Here is a 14,542-nt window from a genome sequence, read left to right as displayed (position 1 = left end):
TTTAATTTTGAGGGGTTTTTTCCCTGAATTTTTGGATTTTTTTTGGCATTTTTTCCAGGATTTTTGGGGCTATTTTTCCTGGATTTTTTTGGGGATTTTCCCTCAATTTTGTTGGGTTTTTTCCCCAGATTTTGGGGATTTTCCCCACAGTTTCTGAGGTTTTTCCCTGCAGGTTTTTGTCATTTTTTCCTGGATTTTTGAACCTATTTTGCCAGACTTTTTTGGGGATTTTCCCTCAATTTTTTGGGTGTTTTTCCCCAGATTTTTGAGATTTTTCCCTGCAGTTTTTTGACATTTTTTCCTGGATTTTTGGGGCTTTTTTTTCCTTTTTCTCCTGGAATTTTTTGGGATTTTCCTGCACATTTTCTGGGATTTTCCCCTCATTTCCAGGTGAGGATCTCTTTGGTCGCCAGCCGGGCGAGGCTCCGGAACTCCACGCTCAGGAGGCGCCTCCAGAACCTTCGGTCGCGGCCGAAAACCTGAGCGGGGAAACGGGGAGAGCCTGGGGAGAGAAATCAGAAAAATCAGAAAAATCATCAAAATCCCAAATTAACAAAAATCCCAAATCCTAAAAATCCCAAATTACCAAAATCCGAAAGCCTGGAAATCCCAAATGAGCAAAAATCCCGAGTCCTAAAAATCCCAAATTACCAAAAAACCCAAAATCCTAAAAATCTCAAAGTCCCAATCCCCAAAACCCCAAAGTCCCAAATTCCCCAAACCCTAAAAATCCCAAATCTGAACTCAACAAAAATCCCAAATTACCAAAAATCCCAAATTCCCCAAATCCTAAAAATCCCAAATCCTAAAAATCCCCAAAACCCGAAAGCCTGAAAATCCCAAATTACCAAAAATCTGAAATCCCCAAAATCCCAAATTCCCAATTCCCTAAATCATAAAAATCCCAAATTACCAAAAATCCCAAATCCTAAAAATCCCAAATTCCAAAATCCCAAAACCCCAAATTCCAAAGTCCCAAAATCCTAAAAATCCCGAATCTCAACTCGACAAAAATCCCAAATTTCCAAAAATCCCAAATCCTAAAAATCCCAAATTCCCAAAACCCCAAAGTCCCAAAGTCCCCAAATCCTAAAAATCCTGAATCTGAACTTGACAAAAATCCCAAATTTCCAAAAATCCCAAATCCTAAAAATCCCAAATTTCCAATTCCCAAAACCCCAAAGTCCCAAAGTCCCCAAATTACCAAAAATCCCAAATTACCAAAAATCTGAAATCCCAAAAATCCCAAATTCCCAATTCCCTAAATCCTAAAAAAACCCAAATTACCAAAAATTCTAAATCCTAAAAATCCCAATTTTCCCCATCATCATGAAAAATCATCAAAATCATCAAAATTCCAAATTAGCAAAACTCCCAAATCATAAAAATCCCAAATCCCGAAATCCTAAAAATCCCAAATTCCCCAAATCCTAAAAATCCCAAATTCCCAAAAATCCCAAATTCCCCAAATCCTAAAAATCCCAAGTTTCCAAAAAATTCCAGTCCCCAAATCCCAAATTTCCAAATCCAAAATTCCCCAATTTCCAAAAATCCCAAATCTCCAAACCCACAAAATCCTAAAAATTCCAATCCCAAATTCCCAAGACCCAAAATCCCAAAAATCCCCCAAAAACCCAAATCCAAAAATCCAAAATTCCTCAAAATTCCAGTCCCAAAATTCCCAAAAATCCCAAATTCCAAATCCCTAAAAATCCTCATCCCAAATCCCAAAGAATTCCTCAAAATTTGAGTCCTAAAATCCCAAATTCCCAAATCCCAAATTCCCTCAAATTCCCAAAAATCCCAAATCCAAAAATTCCAAATTTCCAAATCCCAAAACCCCAAAGTCCCAAATTCCCCAAATCCTAAAAGCCCCAAATCTGAACTCGACAAAAATCCCAAATTTCCAAAAATCCCAAATCCTAAAAATCCCAAATTCCCAATTCCCTAGATCCTATAAATTCCAAATTACCAAAAATCTCAAATCCTAAAAATCCCAAAACCTGAAAGCCTGAAAATCCCAAATTACCAAAAATTCTAAATCTTAAAAATCCCAAATTCCAAATTCCCTAAATCCTAAAAATCCCAAATTACTAAAAATTCTAAATCATAAAAACCCCGAATTTCCAAAACCCCGAAGTCCCCAAATCCTAAAAATCCCAAATCTCAACTCGACAAAAGTCCCAAATTTCCAAAAATCCCAAAATCCTAAAAATCCCAAATTCCCAATTCCCTAAATCATAAAAATCCCAAATTACCAAAAACCCAAAATCCTAAAAATCCCAAAGTCCCAAATTCCCTAAATCATAAAAATCCCAAATCACCAAAAATCCCAAATCTTAAAAATCCCAAATTTCCAAAACCTGAAAGCCTGAAAATCCCAAATGAGCAAAAATCCCAAATCCTAAAAATCCCAAATTCACAAAAATCCCAAATTACCAAAAATCCCAAATTACCAAAATCCTCAAATCCTAAAAATCCCAAATTACAAATTCCCTAAATCATAAAAATCCCAAATCACCAAAAATCCCAAATCCCGAAATCCTAAAAATCCCAAATTTCCCAAATCCTAAATATCCCAGGTTTCCAAAAATTCCAGGACCAAAATCCCAAATTTCCAAATCCAAAATTTCCCAAAATTCCCCAAAAATCCCAAATTCAAAATCCCTAAAAATTCCTCAAAATTCCAAATCCAAAATTCCTCAAAATTCCAGTCCCAAATTTCCAAATTCCCAAAAAATCACAAAAATTACCAAAAATTTCCCAAATTCAAAATTCCTAAAAATTCCCCCAAAGCCAAAAATCCAAAATTCCTCAAAATTCCACTCCCAAAATTCCCAAATCCAAAATTCCCAAAAATTCCAAAAAAATTCCCAAAAAATCCCAAATTCAACATCTCTGAAAATTCTCATCCCAAATCCCCCAAAATCCCAAATAATTCCCAAAAATTCCCGCCCCAAAATCCCAAAATCCCAAATTCCCAAAAAATCCCAAAAATTCCCTAAAAATTCCCCAAAATCCCAAAACCAAAAATCCTAAAAATTCCAGTCCCAAAAATCCCAAAATCCCAAGTCCCAAAATTCCCAAAAATCCCCAAATCCAATTTTTCCGTAATTCCCAAATTCTTCCGCAAGCTTTTCCCATTTTTTGTCTTTAATTTGGAAAACTAGGGGTTTTTAATTTGGATTTTTATTGAAAATTTTCTGGGAATTTGGGATTTTTGTTTTGGAATTTTTTAGACTAAATTTGGGATTTAGAACTTGGGCTTTTTTAGGAATTTTCAGGAATTTTGAAATTGGGAAATTCAGGATTTTTGGGAATTTGGGACGGAAAATTTTGGGAATTATTTGGGATTTTAATTTGGAATTTTGGGATTTTTAATTGTAAATTTGAGATTTTTTAGGGTTTTTGATTGGGAATTTTGGGAATTTGGGATTTTCGGGGATTTCAGGGATTTTTCATTGTGAATTTTGGGAATTTTTGGGCTGGAAATTTGGGAATTTTGGATTGGGAATTTTCAGGGATTTGGGGATGAGAAATTTGGAAATTTTGATGGGGATTTTGGGGTTTTTTGGGATTTTTAATTGGAATTTTTTGAGATTTTCAATTGGAATTTTTACGGATTTTGGTTGGAATTTTTTGGGATTTTTGATTGGAATTTCAGGAACTTGGGATTTTTAATTAGAATTTTAGGGATTTTTAATTGGAATTTTTAAGGATTTTTGATTACAATTTTTTGGGATTTTTAGTTGAAATTTTTTTGTATTTTTAATTGGAATTTTTTGGGACTTTGAATGGGAATTTTTTGGGATTTTTGATTGGAATTCCAGGAATTTGGGATTTTACTTGGAATTTTTAGGGACTTTTTTGGAATTTTTAGGGATTTTTAATTGGAATTTTTTTGTATTTTTAATTGGAATTTTTTGGGACTTTGAATGGGATTGTTTTTTACTTTTTAATTGGAATTTTTAGGGATTTTTGCTTGGAATTTTTTTTGATTTTTAGTTGGATTTTTTTTGGATTTTTAATTGGAATTTTTTGGGAGTTTTAATTGGAATTTTTTCAGATTTTTCATTGGAATTTTTTTAGATTTTGAACTGGGATTTTTTGGGATTTTTAATTGGAATTTTTAGGGATTTTTGATTGGAATTTCAGGAACTTGGGATTTTTAATTAGAATTTTTTTTATTTTTTAATTGGAATTTTTTGGGATTTTTGATTGCAATTTTTTGGGATTTTTAGTTGGAGTTTTTTTAGATTTTTAACTGGAATTTTTTTTGATTTTTAATTGGAATTTTTAGGGATTTTTGATTGGGATTTCAGGAATTTGGGATTTTTAATTGCAATTTTGGGAATTCTTGGTTGAGATTTTTTGGGATTTTTGATTAGAATTTTTGGGATTTAGAATTGGATTTTTTAAATTTTTTAATTGGATTTTTTTGGGATTTTAATTGGAATTTTTAGGGAATTTTGGGATTTCAGGAATTTGGAATTTTTATTTGGAATTTTGGGGATTTAATTTGAGAATTTGGGATTTTTGTTTGGCAATTTGGAATTTTTGAAGATTTTTGCTGAGAAATTTTGATCATTTGGGATTTTCTGGGTTAGGAATTTGGAATTTTGGGGATTTTGATCATTTGGGATTTTGGGATTTCTGGGATTTTGAGAATTTTGGGAATTTTTCTTTGGGAATTTGGAATTTTTGGGGATTTTTGCTCAGGAATTTTGATAATTTGGGATTTCTGGGTTAGAAATTTGGAATTTTTGGGGATTTTTTTTAATAAACTTGAAATTTTTATTTGGAAATTCTGCATTTTCGGGGATTTTTGCTCAGGAATTTTGATGATTTGTTATTTTTTCAGTTGGGAATTGATAAATTTGGGATTTCTAGGTTTCTCTCACCGATTCCATGGGATTTTGAGAATTTGGGATTTTTGTTTGGGAATTTCGGACTTATGGAGATTTTTGTTCAGAAATTTTGATAATTTAGGATTTCTGTCTTAGGAATTACGAATTCTTGGGGATTTTTGTTTGGGAATTTGGGAATTTTTGGGATGGAAATTTAGGAATTTTTATGTGGAAATTTCAGATTTTTGCTTGGGAATTTGGGATTTTTGTGTATAAATTTGCGATTTTTGCAGATTTTGGCTCAGAAATTTTAATTATTTGTTATTTTTTCAGTTTGGGAATTTATAAACTTGGGATTTCTGGGCTAGGAATTAGGAATTTTTTGGGATTTTTGTTTGGGAATTTGGGAATTTTTGGGATGGAATTTTGGGAATTTTTGGGCTGGAAATTTGGGAATTTTGGATTGGGAATTTTCAGGGATTTGGGGATGAGAAATTTGGGAATTTTGATGGGGGTTTTGGGATCTTTTGGGATTTTTAATTGGAATTTTTTGGGAACATTTAATTGGAATTTTTGGGGATTTTTAGTTGGAATTTTTTGGGATTTTTAATTGGAATTTTTTCAGATTTTTCATTGGAATTTTTTCAGATTTTTAACTGGAATTTTTTGGGATTTTTAATTGGAATTTTTAGGGATTTTTGGATTTTTAATTGGAATTTTTAGGGATTTTTGATTGGAATTTTTTTTGATTTTTAATTGGAATTTTTAGGGATTTTTAATTGGATTTTTTTTATTTTTAATTAGAATTTTCTTGGATTTTCAATTAGAATTTTTGGGATTTTTAATTGGAATTTTTTGAGATTTTTAATTGGAATTTTTAGGGATTTTTGATTGGAATTTCAGGAACTTGGGATTTTTAATTAGAATTTTAGGGATTTTTAATTGGAATTTTTTGGGATTTTTAATTAGAATTTTTAGGGATTTTTGATTGGAATTTTTTTGATTCTTAATTGGAATTTTTAGGCATTTTTGAATAGAATTTTTTTGAATTTTTAGTTGGATTTTTTTTTTTGATTTTTAATTGGAATTTTTTTGGATTTTTAATTCGAATTTTTAGGGATTTTTAATTGGAATTTCAGGAACTTGAGATTTTTAATTGGAATTTTTTTTATTTTTTAATTGGAATTTTTAGGGATTTTTAATTGGAATTTTTTGGGATTTTTAGTTGGATTTTTTTTGGATTTTTAATCGGAATTTTTTTGGATTTTTAATTGGAATTTTTTCAGATTTTTCATTGGAATTTTTTCAGAATTTTAATTGGAATTTTTAGGGATTTTTAATTGAAATTTCAAGAACTTGGGATTTTTAGTTAGAATTTTTTTTATTTTTTAATTGGAATTTTCAGGGATTTTTGCTTGGAATTTTTTGGGATTTTTAGTTGGATTTTTTTTTGATTTTTAATTGGAATTTTTTCAGATTTTTAACAGGATTTTTTTTTTATTTTTAATTGGAATTTTTAGGGATTTTTGATTGGGATTTCAGGAATTGGGGATTTTTAATTGGAATTTTGGGAATTTTTGGTTGGGATTTTTTGAGATTTTTGAAGAGAATTTTTTGGGATCTTTAATTGGAATTTTGAGGAATTTTTAATTGGAATTTTTTTTGATTTTTAATTGGATTTTTTTTATTTTTAATTGGAATTTTTAAGGATTTTTGATTGCATTTTTTTGGGATTTTTAATTGGATTTCTTTTGATTTTTAATTGGAATTTTTTGGGATTTTTAATTGGAATTTTTAGGGATTTTTGCTTGGAATTTTTTGGGATTTTTAGTTGGATTTTTTTGGGATTTTTCATTGGAATTTTTTCAGATTTTTAACAGGATTTTTTTTTTGATTTTTAATTGGAATTTTTAGGGATTTTTGATTGGAATTTCAGGAATTTGGGATTTTTAATTGGAATTCTGGGAATTTTCGGTTGGGATTTTTTGAGATTTCTGAAGAGAATTTTTTGGGATCTTTAATTGGAATTTTGAGGAATTTTTAATTGGAATTTTTGGGGATTTTTAATTGGATTTTTTTTGATTTTTGATTGGAATTTTTGGGGATTTTTAATTAGATTTTTTTTTATTTTTAATTGGAATTTTTTGGGATTTTTCATTGGAATTTTTTCAGATTTTTAACTGGAATTTTTTGGGATTTTTAGTTGGATTTTTTTTTGATTTTTAATCGGAATTTTTTTGGATTTTTAATTGGAATTTTTAGGGATTTTTGATTGGAGTTTCAGGAACTTGGGATTTTTAATTAGAATTTCTTTAGATTTTTAACTGGAATTTTTTGGGATTTTTAATTGGAATTTTTAGGGATTTTTGATTGGAATTTCAGGAACTTGGGATTTTTAATTAGAATTTTTTTTATTTTTTAATTGGAATTTTTAGGGATTTTTGATTGGAATTTTTTGGGATTTTTAGTTGGATTTTTTTTGTATTTTTAATTGGAATTTTTTGGGACTTTGAATGGGAATTTTTTGGGATTTTTGATTGGGATTTCAGGAATTTGGAATTTTTAATTGGGATTTTGGGAATTTTCGGTTGGGGTTTTTTGAGATTTTTGAAGAAAATTTTTTGGGATCTTGAATTGGAATTTTGAGGAATTTTTGGGGATTTTTAATTGGATTTTTTTGATTTTTGATTGGAATTTTTTGGGATTTTTAGTTGGAATTTTTTTATTTTTAATTGGATTTTTTAATTTTATTTTTATTTTTTAATTGGAATTTTTTTAGGGATTTTTGATATGAGTTTCTTGAGATTTTTAATTGGAATTTTGATGGGGATTTTTAATTGGAATTTTTTTTGATTTTTAACTAAAAACTTTTTTAATTTTTAATTGGAATTTTTAGGGATTTTTGATTGGAATTTTTAAGGACTTTTGATTGCAATTTTTTGGGATTTTTAGTTGAAATTGTTTTTGATTTTTTATTGGATTTGAGATTTTTAATTGGAATTTTGGGAATTTTCTTTGGAAATTTGGGATTTTTGGGGATTTTTGCTCAAGAATTTTAATTATTTGCTATTTTTTCAACTTGGAATTTATAAATTTGGGATTTCTGGGTTAAAATTAGGAACTTTTTGGCATTTTTGTTTATAAATTTGGGATTTTTCTTTGAAAAATCTGGGATTTTTATTCAGAAATTTTGAATTTTTGGGGATTTTTACTCAGAAACTTTGATTATTTATTATTTTTTGAGTTCGGATTTTATAAATTTGGGATTTTTGTTTCTCTCACCGATGCCATGGAAGATCCTGGCCACGGCTCTGCCCGAGAATTCCTGCTGGGGAAAGGCGGCCAGGAGAGCGCGGACCTGGGCACGGATCCACTGCTCCTCATCCTGCTCCAAAAAATACAAAAAAACCCCAAAATTGGCACCAAAACACACAAAAATCCACAAAATTCCATTTCCCCAAAATTTGCCCCAAATTCCCCAATTTTTCCCCAAAACTTCCCAATTTTTTGCCCCAAAATTCCCAATTTTTCCCCATTTTTTGCCCCAATATTTTCAATTTTTCTCCCAAATTTGCCCCCAAAATTTCCAAATTTTCTCCCCATTTTTCCCAATTTTTTGCCCTAAAATTCTCAAATTTTGTCCCAAATATACCCCCGGAATTTCCAAATTTTCTCCCAATTTTTCGCTCCAAAATTCTCAACTTTTCTCCCCAATTTTCACCCAAAATTTTCTCCCAATTTTTCTCAATTTTTTGCTCCAAAATTCTCAATTTTTCCTCCCAAATTTTACCCCCAGAATTCACAAGTTTTCTCCCAATTTTCCCCCAATTTCGCCCCAAAATTTCATATTTTTCCCCCTTTTTTTCCTAAGAATTCTCAAATTTTCTCCCATTTTTTGCCCCCAAACTCCCAAATTTTCCCGCCAAAATTTTCAATTTTCCCCCCAAATTTTCTCCCCAGAATTCCCAAGTTTTCTCCCAATTTTTCGCTCCAAAATTCTCAATTTTTCCCCAAAATTTCCAAATTTTTCCCCATTTTTTGCCCTAAAATTCTCAATTTTTCTCTCAAATTTTCCCCAAAAATTCCAAAATTTTCTCTCAATTTTTCCCAGTTTTTTGCCCCAAAATTCTCTATTTTTCTCCCAAATTTCCCCCAAAACTCCCAAGTTTTCCCCAATTTTCCCCAATTTTTTGCCCCAAAATTCCCCATTTTTCAACCCAAAATTCTCAATTTTTCTCCCAAATTTCCCCATTTTCCCAATTTTCCACCAAATTCCTCATTTTCCACTTTTCCCCAATATTTCCCCCAAAATTCCCAATTTTCCCCGAAAATTTTCCAGTTTTTCCCCATTTTTTGCCCCAATATTTTCAATTTTTCTCCCATTTTTTGTCCCAAAATTCTCAATTTTTCTCCCATATTTCCCCAGTTTGTCCCCATTTTTTGTCCCAAAATTCTCCATTTTTCTCCCAAATTTTCCCACAAAATTCCAAATTCTCCCCCAATTTTTCGCCCCAAAATTCTTAATTTTTCTCTCAAATTTTGCCCCCAGAATTCCCGAGTTTTCTCCCAATTTTCCTGATTTTTGCCCCAAAATTTCATATTTTTCTCTCATTTTTGTCCCAAAATTCTCAATTTTTCTCCCAAATTTTCCCCATTTTCTTCCCAAATTACCAAATATTTTCCAGTTCTCCACCAAATATCTCATTTTTCCATTTTTCCCAATTTCACCCCAAAATTCTCCATTTTTCCCCAAATTTTCTCCATTTTCCCTCCAAAATTCCCAATTTTTTTCCAATTCTCTCCCAAATTTCTCATTTTGCCATTTCCCCAATATTTCCCCCAAAACTCCCAATTTTTCCCCCAATTTTGCCCCTAAATTCCCAATTTTTGGAGCAAATTTTGTCCCAAAATTCTCAATTTTTCTCCCAAATTTTCCCCATTTTCTCCCGAAAATTCCTCCCCATAATTTTCCAAAATTTCCTTTTTTGCCCCATTTCTTCTCTCAATTTTAGCTCCATTTTTTTGTCCCAAAATTCCCAATTTTTCTCCCAAATTCCCCACAAAATTTCCAAATATTTTCCACAAAATTCCCAAATCCCCAAAATCCCAGAGCTTGCTCCTCATCCTGCTCCAAAAAATACAAAATTGGCACCAAAATCAACAAAATCTAAATAATTCCAACATTTCCCCAAAATTCCCAATTTTTCCCCAATTTTTCCCTGAAATTTCCCAATTTTTGCCCCAAAATTCCCAATTTTTCCCCATTTTTTGCCCCAATATTTTCAATTTTCCTCATTTTTCGTCCCAAATTTCTCAATTTTTCTCCCAAATTTTCCCCATTTTCCCCCCCAAATTTTTCCATTTTTTTCCTCCATTTCCCCCCAAATTTCTCAATTTTTTCCATTTTTCTCACAAAACTCCCAAGTTTTCTCCCAATTTTTTTCCCAAAATTCCCAATTTTCCCCCAATTTTGCCCCAAAATTCCCAAATTTCCTCCCAAATTTTCCCACCAAAATTTTCAATTTTTGCCCCAAATTTTCCCCCCAAAATTCCCAAGTTTTCTCCCAATTTTTCCCAATTTTTTGTCCCAAAATTCTCAGTTTTTCTCCCAAATTTTCCCCATTTGCCATAAAATTTCCTAAAGTTTTCCCCAAATACCAAAATTGGCACCAAAAATCCACAAATTGGCACCAAAATCACCAAAATTGCAACATTCCCCTTTTTCCCAACATTTTCCCCCAAAATTTCCTTTTTTCCCAATTTTTCCCCAAAATTTCCCAAATTTTCCCCATTTTCTGCCCCAAAATTATCATTTTTTCCCCCAAATTTTCCTCATTTTCTCCCCAAAATTCCTCCCATAATTTTCCAAAATTTCCTTTTTTGCCCCATTTCTTCTCTCAATTTTAGCTCCATTTCTCACCCCAAAATTCTCAATTTTTCTCCCAATTTTCCACAAAATTCCCAAATATTTTCCCCAAAATACCAAAATTCCCCAAAATCCCGGAGCTGCTCCTCATCCTGCTCCAAGAAATAGAAAATTGGCACCAAATCAACAAAAATCCACAAAATTCCAACATTTCCCCAAAATTTCCCCCCAAATTCCCAATTTTTCCCCCCAATTTCCCAATTTTCCCCATTTTTTGCCCCAATATTCTCAATTTTTCTCCCATATTTCCCCATTTTTTCCCAATTTTTTGCCACAAAATTCTCAATTTTTCTCCCAAATTCTCCCCCAAAATTCCAAAGGTTTCTCCCAATTTTTTGCCCCCAAATTCTGTTTTTCTCCCAAATTTTGCCCCCAAAATTTCACAGTTTTTCCCAATTTTTCGCTCCAAAATTCTCAATTTTTCTCCCAAATTTGCCCCAAAATTCCCAAGTTTTCTCCCAATTTTCCCCCAATTTTGCCCCAAAATTCCTCAATTTCCCCAATTTTTTGTCCAAAATTCTCAATTTTTCTCCCAAGTTCTCGCCATTTTTCCCCCAAATTCTTCGATTTTTTTTCCTCCATTTCCCCCAAATTTCTCAATTTTTCCCCATTTTTTTCCCAAAACTCCCCCATTTTTTTTCTCCACTTCCCCCAATTTTTTCCCCAAAATTCCTCAATTTTTACCCCGATTTCTCCCCCAAAATTCCCTTTTTCCCCCAATTTTTCCCCAAAATTTCCAATTTTTCCCATTTTTTGCCCCAAAATTATCATTTTTTCCCCCAAATTTTTCCCATTTTCTCCCCAAAATTCCTCCCCATAATTTTCCCAAAATTTCCTTTTTTGCCCCATTTCTTCTCTCAATTTTAGCTCCATTTCTTGCCCCAAAATTCTCAATTTTTCTCTCCGAATTTCCCACAAAATCCCCAAATATTTTCCCCAAATTACCAAAATTCCCCAAAATCCCGGAGCTGCTCCTCATCCTGCACAGAAAATATCAAAAAATACCAAAATTGGCACCAAAATCCACAGAAATCCACAAAATTCCAACATTTCCCCAAAATTCCCAATTTTCCCCCAATTTTTCCCCAAAATTTCCAGTTTTTCCCCATTTTTTGTCCCAATATTTTCAATTTTTCTCCCATTTTTTGTCCCAAAATTCTCAGTTTTTTTCTCATATTTCCCCAGTTTTTGCCCATTTTTTGTCCCAAAATTGCCCATTTTTCTCTCAAATTTTCCCCCAAATTTCCAAATTTTCTCCTAATTTTTTGCTCCAAAATTCTCAATTTTTCTCCCAAACTTTACCCCCAGAATTCCCAAGTTTTCTCCCAATTTTCCCCCAATTTTGCCCCAAAATTTCCCTATTTTTGGAGCAAATTTTGCCCCAAAATTCTCAAATTTTTTTCTCACATTTTCCCCATTTTCTCCCCAAAATTCCTCCCCATAATTTTCCCAAAATTTCCCCTTTTTGCCCCATTTCTTCTCTCAATTTTAGCTCCATTTCTTGTCCCAAAATTCCCAATTTTTCTCCCGAATTTCCCACAAAATTCCCAAATATTTTCCCCAAAATACCAAAATTCCCCAAAATCCCGGAGCTGCTCCTCATCCTGCACCAAAAAATACAAAATTGGCACCAAAATCAACAAAAATCCAAAAATTCCAACACGTCCCCAAAATTCCCAATTTTCCCCCCAATTTTTCCCCAAAATTTCCCAATTTTCCCCATTTTTTTGCCCCATTATTTTCAATTTTTCTCCCATTTTTTGTCCCAAAATTCTCAATTTTTTTCCCATATTTCCCCAGTTTTTCCCCATTTTTGCCCCAAAATTCTCAGTTTTTCTCTCAAATTTTCCCCAAATTTCCAAGTTTTCTCCCAATTTTTCGCTCCAAAATTCTCAATTTTTTCTCCCAAACTTTACCCCCAGAATTCCAAGTTTTCTCCCAATTTTCCCCCAATTTTGCCCCAAAATTTCCCAATTTTTCCCCATTTTTGTCCCAAAATTCTCAATTTTTCTCCAAATTTTTCCCATTTCTGCCACAAATTCTTTGATTTTTTTTCTCCATTTCCCTCCAAGTTTCTCAATTTTTTCCCATTTTTCCCCCTGAAATTCCCCAAAATTTTTCCATTTTTTCCTCCATTTCCCCAATTTTTTCCCCCAAATTTCTCGATTTTTTCCCAATTTTTTCTCTTTTTTCCCCCTGAATTTCCTCAATTTTTTTCCATTTCTTCCTCCAAATTTCTCATTTTTTCCCCAATTTTCCCCCCAAATTTTTTCAATTTTTCCTCCATTTCCCCAAATTTCCCCCAAAAATTCCCCAATTTTTTCCTCAATTCTCCCCCATTTTCCCCCCCAAATTTCTCAATTTTTCCCCCCAAATTCCCCAAATTTTTCAATTTTTTCTCCATTTCCCCCCAAATTTCTTAATTTTTTCCCCCATTTTTTCCAATTTCCCCCCCCAAAAAATCCCCATTTTTTTTCCTCCCAAAAATTCCCATTTTTCCTGCAAATTTCTCAATCTTTTCCAATTTTCCTCCCAAAATTCCCCAAAATTTTTCCGTTTTTTTCCTCAACTTCCCCCAATTTTTTCCCCTTTTTCCCAATTTTCCCCATTTTTTCCCCTCAATTTCCCCAATTTTTTTCCATTTTTCCCCAATTTTTCACCTTGGAATTTCAGGAATTTCTTCCTCCTCCTCCTCCAGTCCCTCCCAACTTTCTCAATTTTCCCCCCAATTTTTCTCCAAATTTCTCATTTTTTTCCAATTTTTCCCCAAAATTCCCCAAATTTTTCCCATTTTTTCCTCCATTTTTCCTCCCAAATTTCTCAATTTTTCCCCCCAATTTTTCTCCCAAATTTCTCAATTTTCCCCCCAATTTTTCTCCCAAATTTCTCAAATTTTCCCATTTTTCCCCCAAAATTCCCCAAGTTTTTCCCATTTTTTCCTCCATTTTCCTCCCAAATTTCTCAATTTTTCCCCCAAATTTTTCTCCCAAATTTCTCAAATTTTTCCCAATTTTTCTCCAAAATTCCCCAAAATTTTTTCCATTTTTTCCTCCATTTTCCTCCCAAATTCCCCAATTTTTCCCCCAACTTTTCTCCCAAATTTCTCAATTTTTTCCCAATTTTCCCCCCAATTTTCCCGCCAAAATTCCCCATTTTTTTTCCATTTTTTCCTCATTTTCCCACCAAATTTCTCATTTTTTCCCCAATTTTCCCCCCACTTTTCCCCCAAACTTTCCCAATATTTTTTCCATTTTTTCCCAATTTTTCCCCCTAAAATTTCCCCCATTTTTTCCTTTTTTTTTTCCATTTTCTCCCCCAATTTTTTCAATATTTCCCCATTTTTTCCCCCAAAATTCCTCTTTTTTTTTCCATTTTTCCCCATTTTTCCCCCAATTTTTCACCTTTGGAATTGCGGGAATTTCTTCTTCCTCCTCCTCCTCCTCCCAGTCCCTCCCAAATTTCTCAATTTTTCCCCCCAATTTTTCTCCCAAATTTCTCAATTTTTCCCAATTTTTCCCCCATTTTCCCCCAAATTTTTCCATTTTTACCTCAATTCCCCCAATTTTTCCTCAATTTTTTTTCCATTTTTCCCCCCAAAATTTCTCTTTTTTCCCATTTTTTCCCCACAAAATTCCCCAAACTTTTTCCTCCATTTCCCCCAATTTCTCGCCCAATTTTCTCCCAATTTTCCCCCCAAAATCCCCAATATTTTTTCCCCTTTTTTTCTCCATTTTCCCTGAAATTTCTCAATTTTTCCCAATTTCCCCCC

At 32.4% G+C, this 14,542-nt stretch overlaps 1 long non-coding RNA gene across 1 annotated transcript; it reads right to left on the bottom strand.

The window, feature by feature from the left end:
- Positions 1 to 372: 372 nt before the first annotated feature.
- Positions 373 to 8,235, bottom strand: LOC141725474 (uncharacterized). The gene is made up of 2 exons (XR_012577313.1): positions 8,130 to 8,235; positions 373 to 502 (listed from the first exon to the last, which is right to left on the bottom strand). It is a non-coding gene; the product is annotated as an uncharacterized LOC141725474 (long non-coding RNA).
- Positions 8,236 to 14,542: the final 6,307 nt, after the last annotated feature.

This window comes from Zonotrichia albicollis, chromosome 1 (genome assembly GCF_047830755.1).
Source record: "Zonotrichia albicollis isolate bZonAlb1 chromosome 1, bZonAlb1.hap1, whole genome shotgun sequence".
In the NCBI taxonomy this organism is placed as follows: Eukaryota; Metazoa; Chordata; class Aves; order Passeriformes; family Passerellidae; genus Zonotrichia; species Zonotrichia albicollis.
This window is presented reverse-complemented; position numbering and strand designations above follow the sequence as displayed.